We start from the raw sequence: 9,319 nt of genomic DNA on the forward strand, positions 1-9,319 counted from the left end.
TGGGGAATATTTTAATCGGACGGGCCAAAAAAATCGATATGGGGGGTGTGGATCTGGAAATATTTATTGGGCCGTCCATCACGGGGTGTTTTGGTATAAAGAAATGGGGAAGGAAGGAAAAAAGGAAGCGACTTTTCTTATTTTTAATTTTTTTTTTGATTCTGGGCATTAAATTCGGGGATTTAAAGCTGCCGAGCGAACGTTGGAGGCCCGCCTTTTGCCTACCACCGACCTGCTCCTTGCCTACTTTTGATGTAAAAGAATTTAAACAATAAAACCCTTTTGTGGCTCTTATTTGCTAAAAAAATAATAATTCAATACTATGGTTAATTATCAAATTTATAGGGTTTGGTTTTTTCTTTTTTTTTAAAATCTTCTTTTTCGATTTTGTGTAATATGGCTTTACGTTGTAATTCCTTTTTAATTAAGATAAGACAGTTACTCCAAAATACTATAGTAATGTAATTTTGGTAAGACTAGATAAAGGCTAAAGGTTTGAATTGTTATGAGCCGTTATAGCATTATAATCATTTATTAATTACCTAAAATAAATAAGAACATGTCTAACAATATTTTCCAATGTATTAGTAATTTCTCAATTCTGCTTTTTTCCGTTGTTGATGGTTTCATATCATCTAGAATAAGTTGATAAAAATATTCAATTATTCCTTAACTATTTTTAAATTTTAAACTAGCATTGTGAATTATTCATGATTTATGTGAAGTATGCAGTTGATGTTGTTGTTATCTTCGTTGTTATGGTCATCGTCTCTTAGATGCTTGATTTTTATTTTAGTAGTCTTATATTTTTATATATTTTAATTTTTGTAATTTTAGTTATTCAAATTTTCTCAAACCTTTAGTGCATATATTTTAATATTTATCTATTTTTTTTTGATTTATATGAATATTCACCTCTTAGTTAAGTTGTTCCACAATGTTGAAGTATGATTTAAAACCTATTTTCTTGGATTATACCATTGCTATGCTAAAAACTATTTTAGTACTTATCATGGCTTATTATATCAAATAACAACTTTTAATGGTAATGATTTTAAACTACATTATAGACATTTTACGTGTATAGTAAAACATAAATAATATATGATGTAAATGATATGCCGCATGAACTAGGATGCCGATCCTAACATGCAATTGAAGAACTCTGTTTGTGAAAAGAAAAAATTATTAGAGACAATATAGCTGGGTTTAATCCATTACTTTTGAATGACTACTCCTTTTTCTCTTCTCCTATATCGTCGAGTTTTCTGCTCCTATGATACCTGTTGGCGGAGGCCTGAGGGGCCGAGTCAATGTTGGCGGAGGCCTGAAGGGCCGAGTCAGTCCTGCCACCTGCCAATGTGGATGCGCTGGAGGAGTAGGGTGGGTTATACCACTAGGGGGTCCCTGAACCTACTGGCGAGGCCCTGTCGGAGTCCGGAGTTGGGCGAGGCTTGGTCGGAGTCGACTCGTGGCGCTATGGGCCCCTGCGCTAGTTTAAGGAAATAAAGTTGCGCCTTTACTAACACGTGCGGATTTTGGTGTAATGGTAGCGCTTGATCCTGACAATACCACGAGTTTTAATTGCTATTATGGCGACCTCCATCAATTGACCAAGCTGGAGTTCTTCCCTTCAATTCTCCAACTACTTCTATCTTCTTCCTCTAACTTGTCATATCTCTCCTCCAAAATAACACTTGGGCATTGCAGCTCTTTGTTTCCTCGAATCTTCTCTTGCTCTCTCACTTACACTAATCTTTTTTAAGCCCTTTTTGCATTGCTAATCCTGACCATTACTTTGAAGGAATATCTCCTCAATAACATGCTCCACTTCGACTCTAATTGATACCTCAACTCCACCCTCTAGTTGATCATATCTTTGAATCTCTTAAAGTTGGAACTAATTGTGAATGATAAAGCTCTTCATTTCATCGTTAAGTTTGCTACAGTAGGAGTTTTCTCATCCACCACCTTCCAATTTATTAAATTTGTTAAAAAATCCTGTGAGGTGACCATATCACCAAAGCTTGGAATTTCTTTTATGGTATGAAGATGTAGATGGAAGTATTGAGATCTTGTTGTAGGGATGTCAATTGATTAGAGTAGTTTAAGCTCCCAAGCTCGGTATGGAATGAACTTGCCAAGCTTAAGCTTGGTTCATAGGCTTGAACATAGTTTCTAACCAAGGCCAAAAAATACTTGACCAAGATAAAACTTGATAGAGTATCAATTTATCAATCTAGAGGGCAGGCCTTAACAATACTAAGGTTGCTATATTATAATATGGGTGTCACGAGTTTGAAGTACGGAAACATCCTCTCAATATGCAAGGGTAAGAATACATACATCTAACTCTCCCTGAATCCTATAGCAGGAGGAGCCTCGTATACTTGGACAGCTTTTTTTGTCAATTTATCTATCTATATCTATACTACTATTAAGAGAATATCAGTAGTTTTCTCACCTTCCTATATTTAAACATTTTTGATTATCAAATTATACTTTGATTATTGGTAATAAAAACTTTCTAAATGTAACAAAATGATGTAGATATTTTTCTGTCTCTAAAGATTAGGATTTGTTAAATAATTTGAAAGCGCTAACAAGAACATCTAAATCACTTATAAATCTAAAAATTTGAAATTCTAATTTGTCTCTAAGATGTCCATGTTAAAGCTATTTGAAACAAAATATTATGAAGCAATTATTTTCTTGATCTAAACATGAGTATTTATTTTATTTTTCAAGAGCATTTGTAAGAGCTCCTTTGTCATATTTAATCTAAAAAATTTTGAAACCTCCATAACTCCCTGAGACATTCATATTAAATGCTTTTGATTATTAACTTTTATTTTTATTTTCAAATAATATCAAAAATAAAGAGAAAAAGTGGAACCTTCCTATATAATGTCTAAGTATCATGAAATATCTCAAAAATCCACAAAGACTGCAATCACCTATTAATTATACTTAAGATGATGTGTGTATTTACTCTTTTGTTATGTAAATTTTAGAGCCAACAACATGTCTTCAAATGTTATTAATTTATCAATTTTTTATTAATAATATCTTACAATTCCCTTCATATCTTTACTCACACAACAGGACTATTCTACTTGTTTCTATTTTTATTTATTTTTTAAAATTTTCATTTGAAAGCAATTATTTTTATCTAAAATCTTAGCAAACCCTTAATGATACCATTAGTGGTACAATAATTATGACTAAAGACAATAATGTGGTAGTCAAAATATTATAAGAAACCTATCCCTGAATTACAACAAAGATTACATATCATTATTAGTCACTCTAAATTTTTAATAACATATTGCACTGTATATCAATAAATAATAATTTACAAAAGTATTGTATCTAAAATAATAGCATTTTGTAGTTAAATAACAGCATTACTAATATTTGAAATACAAAGATATTAAGACAAATAATTCATAACCCATTAATTTTTAAAAAGTAAAAAATGATCTGCATAACTTGATTTGATCGAAGGAAAGGAAATTTCTTTTTAACCTGCTCAACTCAAATCTCTAAAAAAAAACTTGAAAAAGGTAGAAAGAAGGTGAAAGTAAAGTCTAAGTTCACTTTTTTTTCATTGATAATAAATTGAGATACATAACCTCTATTTATAATAGTGAGGTCTACACTCGCACAATTCGGATCAGATTTCTCCCTTAGTTCGAATAGAACTAGCTTTTCTAAAGTGACATGACTAGAGAAATAAACATAAAAATTTAAAATTCTGTACGAGATAGTTCTCAACTCGAACATCAATTTGCCTTCAGTTGCTTTACCTAATTCTTCCTAGATTGGAAGATACGTTTGGTAAAATTTTTTGTTTAAAAAAAAATAATTTGGCCAACTCATTTTGAGGTCAAAAGAAAAGAATTTGTACATGCCTATTAGTTGTATCACACCTTTTAGGGAGTGGCGCCATATCATAGAGTTCGAAAAGTTATCCGACTTAAAAAATTGAAAAGATAATCTCAATCAAGCGTTGTATGATCAAGTCATAGCCTTCAAAAATTTGGCACATGATTTGGTTCTTGATATGGTAGATATCAGTTCTAGACCTTGTCTAGTCTTAGCCATAGTGGCCAATATGGTCCACACCAAGTTTTATGATTCTTTTGGATTCAAAAGATATTCAAAATGGCATGTCCACACAATCGACCACTATCTATTTATTTGTATTTATAGTCATCATACAACGGGAAAAACATGCTTTTGACCTCCAACTGATCTCATCCTTGGAATACCACTTTTTCTAGTTCGAGCATAAGTTCCAATAGTTCCTCTCCTTCTTCTCATTATACACCAAGTACTCTATCATTGCCCATACAAGAATGGTAAGGATTGGGTAATCCAGTTGTATATGTGAGAGAAAATTCAATGCCTCACCTTCCTCCTTTATACGCAACTTCCTCTATCATTGACTAGAGCTCTCACGACAAGAAATAGGATATCTAAAGATAGATTTGTGGAAATTTAGAAAGGAGGGTAAGAAGAGGTGGTTAGAGTTAATGAGAAAGAGGAAACGAGATAAGCTCCAAAAAGAGATTTTTAGAAACTCATCTTGAACGTCTTTGGTAGTGAAGTGGGAGGAGGAGATGTGGTTGGAGTTGACAAGAATTTAGGAGCATGATGACAAGGAAGCTATATTGTCTAACTCACTAATTGAAATGCATCCTAATTTATTAACAAAATCACCAACATAATATTTGAGAATATATTAAGTTGGTGTAAATTATATCAGCCCAATTACATTAGTTGGAAATTCAAGTTTAGGCTGGTGGAAATAATATCGGTCCAATTAAATTAGTTGGCTAGCATAGTCTCCAGCTAATATTATTTTAAAATCAATTTGGGATACTTTCTAGTTCGACTATAATTAGATTGTAACAATAACCTATGGTCTCCATAGCTTACTCCTTCATCATTTCCTCATTCTCCTACAAGATTAGCTAGTAAACTCACGCATGTAGTAAAAATGTCGTAGTTTGGAGATGAGATGTGTTGAAGAGAAATATCATCATTTTTCATTTTACAGTAATTAAAGGTATGAGTAAACCTGAAAAGTGTTTGATTTGGTGAATAACAAAATTTTCATGATTTTTATCTAACTTATCATTAAACTTTAAGTTAGTTCCTCAATGAAAAAAGAAGAAAGTAAATATAAGAAACCTTCATTGGTTGTTCTTCATTCTCATTTTCTATTTTTGTTAAATTAATAATCTTTTTAATATCAACTAATAATGAGCCATATTCTTAATAACATTAGTTAATACTGTAATACCCCTAAAAAAAAAAAGAAAAAAAAAGGGGTGGACGGGCCGGCCCGAAAAGACCGGGCCCATCCACCATATACGATCGTGCCTAGGGCACGATCGTGGTAGAGAGGAGAACGGGAGAGAGGGCGGCGATGTTAGAGGAGATCGCCGGAGAGACGAGCGCCGGAGGGAGGAACCAGCCGGCCGCGGAGGAAGCCAGAAGCTTTTCCCTCCCTCGGTGAAGATCCCCCACAAATCGGGAGAAGAAGTCTCGGATCCGTGCGTGAAAACCCAAGACCCCTCCTCCGATTCCTCGCCGGAAAGTCGCCGGAACACCCTCATCGGGCCGAGGTAAGCATGGCTTCGTCCTTTGCATTTTATTTGCCTGGTTTTGGGTTGGGTTTCCTGGGTTATGGCCGACGGAATCACCGAAGAAGGATCCGAAACAGGGTACCCCTGTTTCGGCTCCTCTCCTCCGGATTTTGCCACCGCCGGCCGCCGGGTTGGCCGGGATTCATGGCAGTAGGGTGGACCGGGTTGTGTGGGGGTCGAAGAGGGTTTTTCGGGCTTAGTTGGTGATCAGGAGTAGTGGATCCGAGGTTATCTTCCTCGCGATCCCATCTCTTTTTCTCCTTCCTCTCGTCGGCTGGCCGCCGGCCGGCGACGACGGTGAGGTGGCCGCCGTCGGGTGAAGGCCGAGCCACCATCCTGGTGGTTCTTCTGTTGATGACGGAGGAGAGGGAAGGGAGGAAAAAGGGGACCCTGTGTATGTTTTGGGGGGGGGAAGAAGAAGAAGAAGAATGAGAAGGAACTTCTCCTTCTCTCCCTCTCTTGGTCGGTCACCATTGCCAGCGACTGCGACAGTGGCAGCCGGCGATGGTTCGGCCAGCGGTGTTGTTGGGTTGGGGACACAACCACCATGGCTGTTGTCCTTGGATCAAAAAAAAAAGATTTGAGGAAGGGAGATGTATTCCCAACCATGAAGAGAGAGGAATCATCCCTTTATGTTGGTCTCTTCATCGGGACCGGCCATCGTCGCCGGCATGGCTGCGGCCACGGCTGGCGACGACATAGGCCGATGGTGCAAGGTGGGAGTCGGGCCACCCCGACTGCCCTAGATCTGGAGGGATTGAGATGTTTGGGGACCTGGTGATGGACCCCATAGTAGATGTGAATTATGGTTTAGAATATTTAAATATTAAATAATTTAGTTTGTGATTTATAATTGATGTTGTAGGGGAAGAGTCAGCGGTGCCAGGAGGTTTTGATCAGGGGACTCAGCACCCCAGCTCGTAGGTTGTGATCCAGATCTGTATTTGAGTCTGTCTACAATTTCTGTAAGGATCCTTGTACGCCAATCCTGCATGATATAATATTTTTATACTTAGATATGTATGATATGCTATAATCCAGATAAATCAAGAATAGTTTTATATTAAATTATATTTTGATCGTGTTGGCTTGTGGTTGATACTATGATCGTATTTGCTTGTGGTTGGTATCATGATGGATGCATGCATGCGCATAACCTACACCTACATAATTGGACTGATGGATGTGGTGCTCTAAACTAACCATGTGATTTTGGTTGCCCCGTCACGGGCTGGAAACGAATTTGATGTGTTAGTTTAAAGCCGGAAATAAATAAAAAGAATTTGATGTGTGGATGTAAACTGGATTGTATGAAAAGGAACTTTGGGTTTATCTTGTTATTATGGCAGGCCCCGTCACAGGCTGAAAATGTGGTACTTTGGTAGGCCCCCTCACAGGCTAGAAATGTGGAACTATAATGTGCAGGCCCCGCCACAGGCTGAAAATGTGATACTTTGGTAGGCCCCATCACAGGCTAGAAATGTGGAACTATAATGTGCAGGCCCCGCCACAGGCTGAAAATGTGATAATTTGGTAGCCCCACTACAGGCTGAGAAATGTGACCGAGATTTGGCCCAAAGTCGGAAAGTTAATTAGTCCGGATCAAGTTAATATAGAATGAAAAGAAAAAGCATTGAAAATATTAATGAAGATTTATGAGCTATCATATGCTATATCATTCTTGCATGGTTGGACTTTCATTGATATTTGACGTACATACTTATGTTGATTATTTAAGGCCTTTTGATAACCGGTTTATGATTTCATGAAATGTGCATCGATTTGTCGTGGTTTTCAAATCTATATTATTATTGTGTTGGTGTGGATGTATAGGGATTCTTACTGGGCTGTAAAGCTCACCCCCTCTTCTTCTTTTTCTTTACCAGAGTTACATGATGCATTGATTTGGACAGGATGGGCGCAGAGTGCGAGTACCCGAGTCATTAGTTAGTTGGTTTGTTTATCTTTCTTTGATGTTGATGAACATTTGAAGATCTTGTAATTGAACTAATTTGTTTATTTGGACATGTTGGACTTGTCTATTTGAATTACTAAATTAATTGTGGATTTATTGGAATTTTTGATAATCATAGGCCTTGCATGATCTCTAGGGCACTGCTCTAGGGCTCATGCGGCCGGTCGCATTCCGGACCCGGGTGCTGGGTTCGCGGCGTGACAAATACGATACCATGAATTTTAAGTTATTGTAAGATATGCATTTTTTAACCCTTTATTAAGCATTATATATACTAATATTATACATGATTATTTTGAAATCAATTTTTTTTTTTTATTTTGCTTATCCATTTTTATATTGAGAGTATCCTCTAATCTATCTTAAAAAAATATGCTTATTGTCTCAATAACTATCCTTGCATGAATTATTACATGTGCCTAGTGCAAACTCTTTCTCTCCCTCTCCCTATCTCCCATAGGATGGGGATCCTACTCTCTTACTCTCCACACTTAGTTAACCACCCTTATCTCTCTCCCTCCCTCCCTCGCTCTCTCTCTCTCCCCCCCCTCTCTCTCCCTTCTTTGATCGAATATGATTCGATTTTAGAATCAACATAACTTTTTTTGAGACCATGACGCTCTAGGACCTTCTATACTATACCCACCTGATCCACAAAGGTTGAAGTTGTTGGAAGTTAGGTATGCCCCAAAATCCATTTGCCATATTGAGCATATTATTTTGAGATACATCATGAATAACTCTTCTAAACATGGTCATAAATAGTTAGAAGATTGCATCGCACATGAGCTTTTAAACCAAAAATGAGTCTACAAGTGACACTACAAACAAAATGACTAAGTGCAAATTTGGGTGTGTTTGCACTAATCAAAAGTGATTATGGATCTAAAAGCAAATTTTGAGTGTTTGACTACAATCCAAAAGTAATTTTGACCATGTTAAAGATCTTCTGATGTTTGGGGAGAATTAGATCATTTTGGACACTTGAAGGTTGTTAATAGATAATGACGAGGTTAGGCATTACACTCATATAGCTTCTATTATATAAATGTTCAATAATGGATTGGAACGGCTATTTTCCCATGTGATCAGAGCATTGACTTTGCACCGGCATAGTAGATGTATTTCATACTGAACAATCATGACGTCAGACTATCTCTTAAAAACCACTATCGGACTTTGAGATATTGATCTCATATGGACAACATGCAATTAATCCCTAACCCGAAGCTATGACTATCAATAATAATTTTGGCGGGGCCAAACCTTGAATTTTGCTCTTGACAAGGATTGCTTTATTGCAAGTAAGGGGAAGGATTATTCCAACAAGAAATCCATCTATTATATGTTATCCATATCAGAACAAAGATACATTAAACATAGTCTTGGTACCAAGTAGTGGTTTAACTAAATAAATTTTTATATTATAATATCATTTTATTTTGAATGTAACAAAATATTGATGAAATTGGTTTTGTGCACATATCGGTCTTTTATTTTGTCTCTCATGTGATAGAGGTCTCTGATGGACTTTGAAATCAATGGGCTATGTGTTTGATAGTGTTAATACTCCTTCTAGTGGTTAATCGAGGATAAAGAAAGGTAGAAAGACTGAATTGTAGGAATAGTTGCTATGCGTGAAGGAAGATTTTCTATTTTATCTACCAAGGATTAGCACAATTATACA

The 9,319-nt window shown here is 36.4% G+C and overlaps 1 long non-coding RNA gene across 1 annotated transcript; it reads left to right on the plus strand.

Moving 5' to 3' along the window:
• Positions 1-5,428: 5,428 nt before the first annotated feature.
• On the plus strand, positions 5,429-7,590 carry LOC120105745. Its single transcript, XR_005508060.1, has 3 exons — positions 5,429-5,636; positions 6,523-6,622; positions 7,544-7,590. It is a non-coding gene; the product is annotated as an uncharacterized LOC120105745 (long non-coding RNA).
• Positions 7,591-9,319: the final 1,729 nt, after the last annotated feature.

The sequence above is a fragment of the Phoenix dactylifera genome, unplaced genomic scaffold (genome assembly GCF_009389715.1).
Source record: "Phoenix dactylifera cultivar Barhee BC4 unplaced genomic scaffold, palm_55x_up_171113_PBpolish2nd_filt_p 000356F, whole genome shotgun sequence".
Lineage (NCBI taxonomy): Eukaryota > Viridiplantae > Streptophyta > Magnoliopsida > Arecales > Arecaceae > Phoenix > Phoenix dactylifera.